Source organism: Salvelinus fontinalis, chromosome 28 (assembly GCF_029448725.1).
Source record: "Salvelinus fontinalis isolate EN_2023a chromosome 28, ASM2944872v1, whole genome shotgun sequence".
NCBI lineage: Eukaryota > Metazoa > Chordata > Actinopteri > Salmoniformes > Salmonidae > Salvelinus > Salvelinus fontinalis.
In genome coordinates this window covers 47,885,350-47,900,895 of record NC_074692.1, presented here as the reverse complement: position 1 = coordinate 47,900,895, position 15,546 = coordinate 47,885,350, and positions in this window count along the sequence as shown.

The following is a 15,546-nucleotide window of genomic DNA, read 5'->3' as shown; positions in this document are numbered from 1 at the left end:
CGTCTGGTATGACTCGATGATGGATCCGTAGACCGACCGTCTGGTATGACTCGATGATGGATCTGTAGACCGAACGGTTGGTATGACTGGATGATGGATACGTAGACCGACTGTCTGGTATGACTAGATGATGGATCCGTAGACCGACTGTCTGGTGTGACTGGATGATGGATCCGTAGACCGACCGGTTGGTATGACTGGATGATGGATCCGTAGACCGACCGTGTGGTATGACTAGATGATGGATCCGTAGACCGACCGGTTGGTATGACTGGATGATGGACCCGTAGACCGACCGGTTGGTATGATTGGATGATGGATCCGTAGACCGACCGGTTGGTATGACTAGATGATGGATCCGTAGACCGACCGTCTGGTATGACTGGATGATGGATCCGTAGACCGACCGTCTGGTATGACTGGATGATGGATCCGTAGACCGACCGGTTGGTATGACTGGATGATGGATCCGTAGACCGACCGTCTGGTATGACTGGATTATGGATCCGTAGACCGACAGTCTGGTATGACTGGATGATGGATCCATAGACCGACCGGTTGGTATGACTGGATGATGGATCCGTAGACCGACCGGTTGGTATGACTGGATGATGGATCCGTAGACCGACTGTCTGGTATGACTAGAGGATGGATCCGTAGACCGACCGGTTGGTATGACTGGATGATGGATCCGTAGACCGACTGTCTGGTATGACTAGATGATGGATCCGTAGACCGACCGGTTGGTATGACTGGATGATGGATCCGTAGACCGACCATCTGGTATGACTGGATGATGGATCCATAGACCGACCGGTTGGTATGACTCGATGATGGATCCATAGACCGACCGTCTGGTATGACTAGATGATGGATCCGTAGACCTACCGGTTGGTATGACTGGATGATGGATCCGTAGACCAACCGTCTGGTATGACTGGATGATGGATCCGTAGACCGAACGGTTGGTATGACTGGATGATGGATCCGTAGACCGACTGTCTGGTATGACTAGATGATGGATCCGTAGACCGACTGTCTGGTGTGACTGGATGATGGATCCGTAGACCGACCGGTTGGTATGACTGGATGATGGATCCGTAGACCGACCGTGTGGTATGACTAGATGATGGATCCGTAGACCGACCGGTTGGTATGACTGGATGATGGATCCGTAGACCGACCGGTTGGTATGACTGGATGATGGATCCGTAGACCGACCGGTTGGTATGCCTAGATGATGGATCCGTAGACCGACCGTCTGGTATGACTGGATGATGGATCCGTAGACCGACTGTCTGGTATGACTGGATAATGGATCCTTAGACCGACCGGTTGGTATGACTGGATGATGGATCCGTAGACCGACAGTCTGGTATGACTGGATGATGGATCCATAGACCGACCGTCTGGTATGACTGGATGATGGATCCGTAGACCGACCGGTTGGTATGACTGGATGATGGATCCATAGACCGACCGGTTGGTATGATTAGATGATGGATCCGTAGATCAACCGGTTGGTATGACTAGATGATGGATCCGTAGACCGACCGGTTGGTATGACTGGATGATGGATCCGTAGACCGACCGGTTGGTATGACTGGATGATGGATCCGTAGACCGACTGTCTGGTATGACTAGATGATGGATCCGTAGACCGGCCGGTTGGTGTGACTAGATGATGGATCCGTAGACCGACCGTCAGGTATGACTGGATAATGGATCCGTAGACCGACCGGTTGGTATGACTGGATGATGGATCCGTAGACCGACCGGTTGGTATGACTGGATGATGGATCCATAGACCGACCGGTTGGTATGATTAGATGATGGATCCGTAGATCAACCGGTTGGTATGACTAGATGATGGATCCGTAGACCGACCGGTTGGTATGACTGGAGGATGGATCCGTAGACCGACCGGTTGGTATGACTGGATGATGGATCCGTAGTCCGACCGTCTGGTATGACTCGATGATGGATCCGTAGACCGACCGTCTGGTATGACTCGATGATGGATCCGTAGACCGACCGTCTGGTATGACTCGATGATGGATCCGTAGACCGACCGTCTGGTATGACTCGATGATGGATCCGTAGACCGACCGTCTGGTATGACTCGATGATGGATCCGTAGACCGACCGTCTGGTATGACTAGATGATGGATCCGTAGACCGACAGTCTGGTATGACTGGATGATGGATCCGTAGACCGACTGTCTGGTATGACTAGAGGATGGATCCGTAGACCGACCGTCTGGTATGACTTGATGATGGATCCGTAGACCGACCGTCTGGTATGACTAGATGATGGATCCGTAGACCTACCGGTTGGTATGACTAGATGATGGAGCCGTAGACCGACCGGTTGGTATGACTAGATGATGGATCCGTAGACCGATCGTCTGGTATGACTAGATGATGGATCCGTAGACCGACCGTCTGGTATGACTGGATGATGGATCCGTAGACCGACAGTCTGGTATGACTGGATGATGGATCCATAGACCGACCGGTTGGTATGACTGGATGATGGATCCGTAGACCGACAGTCTGGTATGACTGGATGATGGATCCATAGACCGACCGGTTGGTATGACTGGATGATGGATCCATAGACCGACCGGTTGGTATGACTGGATGATGGATCCGTAGACCGACCGGTTGGTATGACTGGATGATGGATCCATAGACCGACCGTCTGGAATGACTGGAATGTGGATCCGTAGACCGACAGGTTGGTATGACTAGAGGATGGATCCGTAGATCAACCGGTTGGTATGACTAGATGATGGATCCGTAGACCGACCGGTTGGTATGACTGGATGATGGATCCGTAGACCGACCGGTTGGTATGACTGGATGATGGATCCGTAGACCGACTGTCTGGTATGACTGGATAATGGATCCGTAGACCGACCGGTTGGTATGACTGGATGATGGATCCGTAGACCGACCGTCTGGTATGACTCGATGATGGATGAGTAGACTGACCGTCTCGTATGACTCGATGATGGATCCGTAGACCGACCGTCTGGTATGACTCGATGATGGATCCGTAGACTGACCGTCTGGTATGACTCGATGATGGATCCGTAGACCGACCGTCTGGTATGACTCGATGATGGATCCGTAGACCGACCGTCTGGTATGACTAGATGATGGATCCGTAGACCGACCGGTTGGTATGACTGGATGATGGATCCGTAGACCGACTGTCTGGTATGACTAGAGGATGGATCCGTAGACCGACCGTCTGGTATGACTTGATGATGGATCCGTAGACCGACCGTCTGGTATGACTAGATGATGGATCCGTAGACCTACCGGTTGGTATGACTGGATGATGGATCCGTAGACCGACCGTCTGGTATGACTGGATGATGGATCTGTAGACCGAACGGTTGGTATGACTGGATGATGGATACGTAGACCGACTGTCTGGTATGACTAGATGATGGATCCGTAGACCGACTGTCTGGTGTGACTGGATGATGGATCCGTAGACCGACCGGTTGGTATGACTGGATGATGGATCCGTAGACCGACCGTGTGGTATGACTAGATGATGGATCCGTAGACCGACCGGTTGGTATGACTGGATGATGGATCCGTAGACCGACCGGTTGGTATGATTGGATGATGGATCCGTAGACCGACCGGTTGGTATGACTAGATGATGGATCCGTAGACCGACCGTCTGGTATGACTGGATGATGGATCCGTAGACCGACCGTCTGGTATGACTGGATGATGGATCCGTAGACCGACTGGTTGGTATGACTGCTTGATGGATCCGTAGACCGACCGTCTGGTATGACTGGATGATGGATCCGTAGACCGACAGTCTGGTATGACTGGATGATGGATCCGTAGACCGACCGGTTGGTATGACTGGATGATGGATCCGTAGACCGACCGGTTGGTATGACTGGATGATGGATCCGTAGACCGACTGTCTGGTATGACTAGAGGATGGATCCGTAGACCGACCGGTTGGTATGACTGGATGATGGATCCGTAGACCGACTGTCTGGTATGACTAGATGATGGATCCGTAGACCGACCGGTTGGTATGACTGGATGATGGATCCGTAGACCGACCGTCTGGTATGACTCGATGATGGATCCGTAGACCGACCGTCTGGTATGACTAGATGATGGATCCGTAGACCGACAGTCTGGTATGACTGGATGATGGATCCGTAGACCGACTGTCTGGTATGACTAGAGGATGGATCCGTAGACCGACCGTCTGGTATGACTTGATGATGGATCCGTAGACCGACCGTCTGGTATGACTAGATGATGGATCCGTAGACCTACCGGTTGGTATGACTAGATGATGGAGCCGAAAACCGACCGGTTGGTATGACTAGATGATGGATCCGTAGACCGATCGTCTGGTATGACTAGATGATGGATCCGTAGACCGACCGTCTGGTATGACTGGATGATGGATCCGTAGACCGACAGTCTGGTATGACTGGATGATGGATCCATAGACCGACCGGTTGGTATGACTGGATGATGGATCCGTAGACCGACAGTCTGGTATGACTGGATGATGGATCCATAGACCGACCGGTTGGTATGACTGGATGATGGATCCATAGACCGACCGGTTGGTATGACTGGATGATGGATCCGTAGACCGACCGGTTGGTATGACTGGATGATGGATCCATAGACCGACCGTCTGGAATGACTGGAATGTGGATCCGTAGACCGACCGGTTGGTATGACTAGAGGATGGATCCGTAGATCAACCGGTTGGTATGACTAGATGATGGATCCGTAGACCGACCGGTTGGTATGACTGGATGATGGATCCGTAGACCGACCGGTTGGTATGACTGGATGATGGATCCGTAGACCGACTGTCTGGTATGACTGGATAATGGATCCGTAGACCGACCGGTTGGTATGACTGGATGATGGATCCGTAGACCGACCGTCTGGTATGACTCGATGATGGATGAGTAGACCGACCGTCTCGTATGACTCGATGATGGATCCGTAGACCGACCGTCTGGTATGACTCGATGATGGATCCGTAGACCGACCGTCTGGTATGACTCGATGATGGATCCGTAGACCGACCGTCTGGTATGACTCGATGATGGATCCGTAGACCGACCGTCTGGTATGACTAGATGATTGATCCGTAGACCGACCGGTTGGTATGACTGGATGATGGATCCGTAGACCGACTGTCTGGTATGACTAGAGGATGGATCCGTAGACCGACCGTCTGGTATGACTTGATGATGGATCCGTAGACCGATCGTCTGGTATGACTAGATGATGGATCCGTAGACCTACCGGTTGGTATGACTGGATGATGGATCCGTAGACCGACCGTCTGGTATGACTGGATGATGGATCTGTAGACCGAACGGTTGGTATGACTGGATGATGGATACGTAGACCGACTGTCTGGTATGACTAGATGATGGATCCGTAGACCGACTGTCTGGTGTGACTGGATGATGGATCCGTAGACCGACCGGTTGGTATGACTGGATGATGGATCCGTAGACCGACCGTGTGGTATGACTAGATGATGGATCCGTAGACCGACCGGTTGGTATGACTGGATGATGGATCCGTAGACCGACCGGTTGGTATGATTGGATGATGGATCCGTAGACCGACCGGTTGGTATGACTAGATGATGGATCCGTAGACCGACCGTCTGGTATGACTGGATGATGGATCCGTAGACCGACCGTCTGGTATGACTGGATGATGGATCCGTAGACCGACCGGTTGGTATGACTGGATGATGGATCCGTAGACCGACCGTCTGGTATGACTGGATGATGGATCCGTAGACCGACAGTCTGGTATGACTGGATGATGGATCCATAGACCGACCGGTTGGTATGACTGGATGATGGATCCGTAGACCGACCGGTTGGTATGACTGGATGATGGATCCGTAGACCGACCGGTTGGTATGACTGGATGATGGATCCGTAGACCGACCGGTTGGTATGACTGGATGATGGATCCGTAGACCGACTGTCTGGTATGACTAGATGATGGATCCGTAGACCGACCGGTTGGTATGACTGGATGATGGATCCGTAGACCGACCGTCTGGTATGACTGGATGATGGATCCGTAGACCGACCGGTTGGTATGACTCGATGATGGATCCGTAGACCGACCGTCTGGTATGACTAGATGATGGATCCGTAGACCTACCGGTTGGTATGACTGGATGATGGATCCGTAGACCAACCGTCTGGTATGACTGGATGATGGATCCGTAGACCGAACGGTTGGTATGACTGGATGATGGATCCGTAGACCGACTGTCTGGTATGACTAGATGATGGATCCGTAGACCGACTGTCTGGTGTGATTGGATGATGGATCCTTAGACCGACCGGTTGGTATGACTGGATGATGGATCCGTAGACCGACCGTGTGGTATGACTAGATGATGGATCCGTAGACCGACCGGTTTGTATGACTGGATGATGGATCCGTAGACCGACCGGTTGGTATGACTGGATGATGGATCCGTAGACCGACCGGTTGGTATGCCTAGATGATGGATCCGTAGACCGACCGTCTGGTATGACTGGATGATTGATCCGTAGACCGACCGTCTGGTATGACTGGATGATGGATCCTTAGACCGACCGGTTGGTATGACTGGATGATGGATCCGTAGACCGACCGTCTGGTATGACTGGATGATTGATCCGTAGACCGACAGTCTGGTATGACTGGATGATGGATCCATAGACCGACCGGTTGGTATGACTGGATGATGGATCCGTAGACCGACCGGTTGGTATGACTGGATGATGGATCCATAGACCGACCGGTTGGTATGATTAGATGATGGATCCGTAGATCAACCGGTTGGTATGACTAGATGATGGATCCGTAGACCGACCGGTTGGTATGACTGGATGATGGATCCGTAGACCGACCGGTTGGTATGACTGGATGATGGATCCGTAGACCGACTGTCTGGTATGACTAGATGATGGATCCGTAGACCGGCCGGTTGGTATGACTGGATGATGGATCCGTAGACCGACTGTCTGGTATGACTAGATGATGGATCCGTAGACCGACCGGTTGGTATGACTGGATGATGGATCCGTAGACCGACCGGTTGGTATGACTGGATGATGGATCCGTAGACCGACTGTCTGGTATGACTGGATAATGGATCCGTAGACCGACCGGTTGGTATGACTGGATGATGGATCCGTAGACCGACCGTCTGGTATGACTCGATGATGGATGAGTAGACCGACCGTCTCGTATGACTCGATGATGGATCCGTAGACCGACCGTCTGGTATGACTCGATGATGGATCCGTAGACCGACCGTCTGGTATGACTCGATGATGGATCCGTAGACCGACCGTCTGGTATGACTCGATGATGGATCCGTAGACCGACCGTCTGGTATGACTAGATGATTGATCCGTAGACCGACCGGTTGGTATGACTGGATGATGGATCCGTAGACCGACTGTCTGGTATGACTAGAGGATGGATCCGTAGACCGACCGTCTGGTATGACTTGATGATGGATCCGTAGACCGATCGTCTGGTATGACTAGATGATGGATCCGTAGACCTACCGGTTGGTATGACTGGATGATGGATCCGTAGACCGACCGTCTGGTATGACTGGATGATGGATCTGTAGACCGAACGGTTGGTATGACTGGATGATCGATACGTAGACCGACTGTCTGGTATGACTAGATGATGGATCCGTAGACCGACTGTCTGGTGTGACTGGATGATGGATCCGTAGACCGACCGGTTGGTATGACTGGATGATGGATCCGTAGACCGACCGTGTGGTATGACTAGATGATGGATCCGTAGACCGACCGGTTGGTATGACTGGATGATGGATCCGTAGACCGACCGGTTGGTATGATTGGATGATGGATCCGTAGACCGACCGGTTGGTATGACTGGATGATGGATCCGTAGACCGACTGTCTGGTATGACTGGATAATGGATCCGTAGACCGACCGGTTGGTATGACTAGATGATGGATCCGTAGACCGACCGGTTGGTATGACTGGATGATGGATCCATAGACCGACCGGTTGGTATGATTAGATGATGGATCCGTAGATCAACCGGTTGGTATGACTAGATGATGGATCCGTAGACCGACCGGTTGGTATGACTGGATGATGGATCCGTAGACCGACCGGTTGGTATGACTGGATGATGGATCCGTAGACCGACTGTCTGGTATGACTAGATGATGGATCCGTAGACCGGCCGGTTGGTATGACTGGATGATGGATCCGTAGACCGACTGTCTGGTATGACTAGATGATGGATCCGTAGACCGACCGGTTGGTATGACTGGATGATGGATCCGTAGACCGACCGGTTGGTATGACTGGATGATGGATCCGTAGACCGACTGTCTGGTATGACTGGATAATGGATCCGTAGACCGACCGGTTGGTATGACTGGATGATGGATCCGTAGACCGACCGTCTGGTATGACTCGATGATGGATGAGTAGACCGACCGTCTCGTATGACTCGATGATGGATCCGTAGACCGACCGTCTGGTATGACTCGATGATGGATCCGTAGACCGACCGTCTGGTATGACTCGATGATGGATCCGTAGACCGACCGTCTGGTATGACTCGATGATGGATCCGTAGACCGGCCGGTTGGTGTGACTAGATGATGGATCCGTAGACCGACCGTCAGGTATGACTGGATAATGGATCCGTAGACCGACCGGTTGGTATGACTGGATGATGGATCCGTAGACCGACCGGTTGGTATGACTGGATGATGGATCCATAGACCGACCGGTTGGTATGATTAGATGATGGATCCGTAGATCAACCGGTTGGTATGACTAGATGATGGATCCGTAGACCGACCGGTTGGTATGACTGGAGGATGGATCCGTAGACCGACCGGTTGGTATGACTGGATGATGGATCCGTAGTCCGACCGTCTGGTATGACTCGATGATGGATCCGTAGACCGACCGTCTGGTATGACTCGATGATGGATCCGTAGACCGACCGTCTGGTATGACTCGATGATGGATCCGTAGACCGACCATCTGGTATGACTCGATGATGGATCCGTAGACCGACCGTCTGGTATGACTCGATGATGGATCCGTAGACCGACCGTCTGGTATGACTAGATGATGGATCCGTAGACCGACAGTCTGGTATGACTGGATGATGGATCCGTAGACCGACTGTCTGGTATGACTAGAGGATGGATCCGTAGACCGACCGTCTGGTATGACTTGATGATGGATCCGTAGACCGACCGTCTGGTATGACTAGATGATGGATCCGTAGACCTACCGGTTGGTATGACTAGATGATGGAGCCGTAGACCGACCGGTTGGTATGACTAGATGATGGATCCGTAGACCGATCGTCTGGTATGACTAGATGATGGATCCGTAGACCGACCGTCTGGTATGACTGGATGATGGATCCGTAGACCGACAGTCTGGTATGACTGGATGATGGATCCATAGACCGACCGGTTGGTATGACTGGATGATGGATCCGTAGACCGACAGTCTGGTATGACTGGATGATGGATCCATAGACCGACCGGTTGGTATGACTGGATGATGGATCCATAGACCGACCGGTTGGTATGACTGGATGATGGATCCGTAGACCGACCGGTTGGTATGACTGGATGATGGATCCATAGACCGACCGTCTGGAATGACTGGAATGTGGATCCGTAGACCGACAGGTTGGTATGACTAGAGGATGGATCCGTAGATCAACCGGTTGGTATGACTAGATGATGGATCCGTAGACCGACCGGTTGGTATGACTGGATGATGGATCCGTAGACCGACCGGTTGGTATGACTGGATGATGGATCCGTAGACCGACTGTCTGGTATGACTGGATAATGGATCCGTAGACCGACCGGTTGGTATGACTGGATGATGGATCCGTAGACCGACCGTCTGGTATGACTCGATGATGGATGAGTAGACTGACCGTCTCGTATGACTCGATGATGGATCCGTAGACCGACCGTCTGGTATGACTCGATGATGGATCCGTAGACTGACCGTCTGGTATGACTCGATGATGGATCCGTAGACCGACCGTCTGGTATGACTCGATGATGGATCCGTAGACCGACCGTCTGGTATGACTAGATGATGGATCCGTAGACCGACCGGTTGGTATGACTGGATGATGGATCCGTAGACCGACTGTCTGGTATGACTAGAGGATGGATCCGTAGACCGACCGTCTGGTATGACTTGATGATGGATCCGTAGACCGACCGTCTGGTATGACTAGATGATGGATCCGTAGACCTACCGGTTGGTATGACTGGATGATGGATCCGTAGACCGACCGTCTGGTATGACTGGATGATGGATCTGTAGACCGAACGGTTGGTATGACTGGATGATGGATACGTAGACCGACTGTCTGGTATGACTAGATGATGGATCCGTAGACCGACTGTCTGGTGTGACTGGATGATGGATCCGTAGACCGACCGGTTGGTATGACTGGATGATGGATCCGTAGACCGACCGTGTGGTATGACTAGATGATGGATCCGTAGACCGACCGGTTGGTATGACTGGATGATGGATCCGTAGACCGACCGGTTGGTATGATTGGATGATGGATCCGTAGACCGACCGGTTGGTATGACTAGATGATGGATCCGTAGACCGACCGTCTGGTATGACTGGATGATGGATCCGTAGACCGACCGTCTGGTATGACTGGATGATGGATCCGTAGACCGACTGGTTGGTATGACTGCTTGATGGATCCGTAGACCGACCGTCTGGTATGACTGGATGATGGATCCGTAGACCGACAGTCTGGTATGACTGGATGATGGATCCGTAGACCGACCGGTTGGTATGACTGGATGATGGATCCGTAGACCGACCGGTTGGTATGACTGGATGATGGATCCGTAGACCGACTGTCTGGTATGACTAGAGGATGGATCCGTAGACCGACCGGTTGGTATGACTGGATGATGGATCCGTAGACCGACTGTCTGGTATGACTAGATGATGGATCCGTAGACCGACCGGTTGGTATGACTGGATGATGGATCCGTAGACCGACCGTCTGGTATGACTCGATGATGGATCCGTAGACCGACCGTCTGGTATGACTAGATGATGGATCCGTAGACCGACAGTCTGGTATGACTGGATGATGGATCCGTAGACCGACTGTCTGGTATGACTAGAGGATGGATCCGTAGACCGACCGTCTGGTATGACTTGATGATGGATCCGTAGACCGACCGTCTGGTATGACTAGATGATGGATCCGTAGACCTACCGGTTGGTATGACTAGATGATGGAGCCGAAAACCGACCGGTTGGTATGACTAGATGATGGATCCGTAGACCGATCGTCTGGTATGACTAGATGATGGATCCGTAGACCGACCGTCTGGTATGACTGGATGATGGATCCGTAGACCGACAGTCTGGTATGACTGGATGATGGATCCATAGACCGACCGGTTGGTATGACTGGATGATGGATCCGTAGACCGACAGTCTGGTATGACTGGATGATGGATCCATAGACCGACCGGTTGGTATGACTGGATGATGGATCCATAGACCGACCGGTTGGTATGACTGGATGATGGATCCGTAGACCGACCGGTTGGTATGACTGGATGATGGATCCATAGACCGACCGTCTGGAATGACTGGAATGTGGATCCGTAGACCGACCGGTTGGTATGACTAGAGGATGGATCCGTAGATCAACCGGTTGGTATGACTAGATGATGGATCCGTAGACCGACCGGTTGGTATGACTGGATGATGGATCCGTAGACCGACCGGTTGGTATGACTGGATGATGGATCCGTAGACCGACTGTCTGGTATGACTGGATAATGGATCCGTAGACCGACCGGTTGGTATGACTGGATGATGGATCCGTAGACCGACCGTCTGGTATGACTCGATGATGGATGAGTAGACCGACCGTCTCGTATGACTCGATGATGGATCCGTAGACCGACCGTCTGGTATGACTCGATGATGGATCCGTAGACCGACCGTCTGGTATGACTCGATGATGGATCCGTAGACCGACCGTCTGGTATGACTAGAGGATGGATCCGTAGACCGACCGTCTGGTATGACTTGATGATGGATCCGTAGACCGATCGTCTGGTATGACTGGATGATGGATCTGTAGACCGAACGGTTGGTATGACTGGATGATGGATACGTAGACCGACTGTCTGGTATGACTAGATGATGGATCCGTAGACCGACTGTCTGGTGTGACTGGATGATGGATCCGTAGACCGACCGGTTGGTATGACTGGATGATGGATCCGTAGACCGACCGTGTGGTATGACTAGATGATGGATCCGTAGACCGACCGGTTGGTATGACTGGATGATGGATCCGTAGACCGACCGGTTGGTATGATTGGATGATGGATCCGTAGACCGACCGGTTGGTATGACTAGATGATGGATCCGTAGACCGACCGTCTGGTATGACTGGATGATGGATCCGTAGACCGACCGTCTGGTATGACTGGATGATGGATCCGTAGACCGACCGGTTGGTATGACTGGATGATGGATCCGTAGACCGACCGTCTGGTATGACTGGATGATGGATCCGTAGACCGACAGTCTGGTATGACTGGATGATGGATCCATAGACCGACCGGTTGGTATGACTGGATGATGGATCCGTAGACCGACCGGTTGGTATGACTGGATGATGGATCCGTAGACCGACCGGTTGGTATGACTGGATGATGGATCCGTAGACCGACCGGTTGGTATGACTGGATGATGGATCCGTAGACCGACTGTCTGGTATGACTAGATGATGGATCCGTAGACCGACCGGTTGGTATGACTGGATGATGGATCCGTAGACCGACCGTCTGGTATGACTGGATGATGGATCCGTAGACCGACCGGTTGGTATGACTCGATGATGGATCCGTAGACCGACCGTCTGGTATGACTAGATGATGGATCCGTAGACCTACCGGTTGGTATGACTGGATGATGGATCCGTAGACCAACCGTCTGGTATGACTGGATGATGGATCCGTAGACCGAACGGTTGGTATGACTGGATGATGGATCCGTAGACCGACTGTCTGGTATGACTAGATGATGGATCCGTAGACCGACTGTCTGGTGTGACTGGATGATGGATCCGTAGACCGACCGGTTGGTATGACTGGATGATGGATCCGTAGACCGACCGTGTGGTATGACTAGATGATGGATCCGTAGACCGACCGGTTTGTATGACTGGATGATGGATCCGTAGACCGACCGGTTGGTATGACTGGATGATGGATCCGTAGACCGACCGGTTGGTATGCCTAGATGATGGATCCGTAGACCGACCGTCTGGTATGACTGGATGATTGATCCGTAGACCGACCGTCTGGTATGACTGGATGATGGATCCTTAGACCGACCGGTTGGTATGACTGGATGATGGATCCGTAGACCGACTGTCTGGTATGACTAGATGATGGATCCGTAGACCGACCGGTTGGTATGACTGGATGATGGATCCGTAGACCGACCGTCTGGTATGACTCGATGATGGATCCGTAGACCGACCGTCTGGTATGACTAGATGATGGATCCGTAGACCGACAGTCTGGTATGACTGGATGATGGATCCGTAGACCGACTGTCTGGTATGACTAGAGGATGGATCCGTAGACCGACCGTCTGGTATGACTTGATGATGGATCCGTAGACCGACCGTCTGGTATGACTAGATGATGGATCCGTAGACCTACCGGTTGGTATGACTAGATGATGGAGCCGAAAACCGACCGGTTGGTATGACTAGATGATGGATCCGTAGACCGATCGTCTGGTATGACTAGATGATGGATCCGTAGACCGACCGTCTGGTATGACTGGATGATGGATCCGTAGACCGACAGTCTGGTATGACTGGATGATGGATCCATAGACCGACCGGTTGGTATGACTGGATGATGGATCCGTAGACCGACAGTCTGGTATGACTGGATGATGGATCCATAGACCGACCGGTTGGTATGACTGGATGATGGATCCATAGACCGACCGGTTGGTATGACTGGATGATGGATCCGTAGACCGACCGGTTGGTATGACTGGATGATGGATCCATAGACCGACCGTCTGGAATGACTGGAATGTGGATCCGTAGACCGACCGGTTGGTATGACTAGAGGATGGATCCGTAGATCAACCGGTTGGTATGACTAGATGATGGATCCGTAGACCGACCGGTTGGTATGACTGGATGATGGATCCGTAGACCGACCGGTTGGTATGACTGGATGATGGATCCGTAGACCGACTGTCTGGTATGACTGGATAATGGATCCGTAGACCGACCGGTTGGTATGACTGGATGATGGATCCGTAGACCGACCGTCTGGTATGACTCGATGATGGATGAGTAGACCGACCGTCTCGTATGACTCGATGATGGATCCGTAGACCGACCGTCTGGTATGACTCGATGATGGATCCGTAGACCGACCGTCTGGTATGACTCGATGATGGATCCGTAGACCGACCGTCTGGTATGACTCGATGATGGATCCGTAGACCGACCGTCTGGTATGACTAGATGATTGATCCGTAGACCGACCGGTTGGTATGACTGGATGATGGATCCGTAGACCGACTGTCTGGTATGACTAGAGGATGGATCCGTAGACCGACCGTCTGGTATGACTTGATGATGGATCCGTAGACCGATCGTCTGGTATGACTAGATGATGGATCCGTAGACCTACCGGTTGGTATGACTGGATGATGGATCCGTAGACCGACCGTCTGGTATGACTGGATGATGGATCTGTAGACCGAACGGTTGGTATGACTGGATGATGGATACGTAGACCGACTGTCTGGTATGACTAGATGATGGATCCGTAGACCGACTGTCTGGTGTGACTGGATGATGGATCCGTAGACCGACCGGTTGGTATGACTGGATGATGGATCCGTAGACCGACCGTGTGGTATGACTAGATGATGGATCCGTAGACCGACCGGTTGGTATGACTGGATGATGGATCCGTAGACCGACCGGTTGGTATGATTGGATGATGGATCCGTAGACCGACCGGTTGGTATGACTAGATGATGGATCCGTAGACCGACCGTCTGGTATGACTGGATGATGGATCCGTAGACCGACCGTCTGGTATGACTGGATGATGGATCCGTAGACCGACCGGTTGGTATGACTGGATGATGGATCCGTAGACCGACCGTCTGGTATGACTGGATGATGGATCCGTAGACCGACAGTCTGGTATGACTGGATGATGGATCCATAGACCGACCGGTTGGTATGACTGGATGATGGATCCGTAGACCGACCGGTTGGTATGACTGGATGATGGATCCGTAGACCGACCGGTTGGTATGACTGGATGATGGATCCGTAGACCGACCGGTTGGTATGACTGGATGATGGATCCGTAGACCGACTGTCTG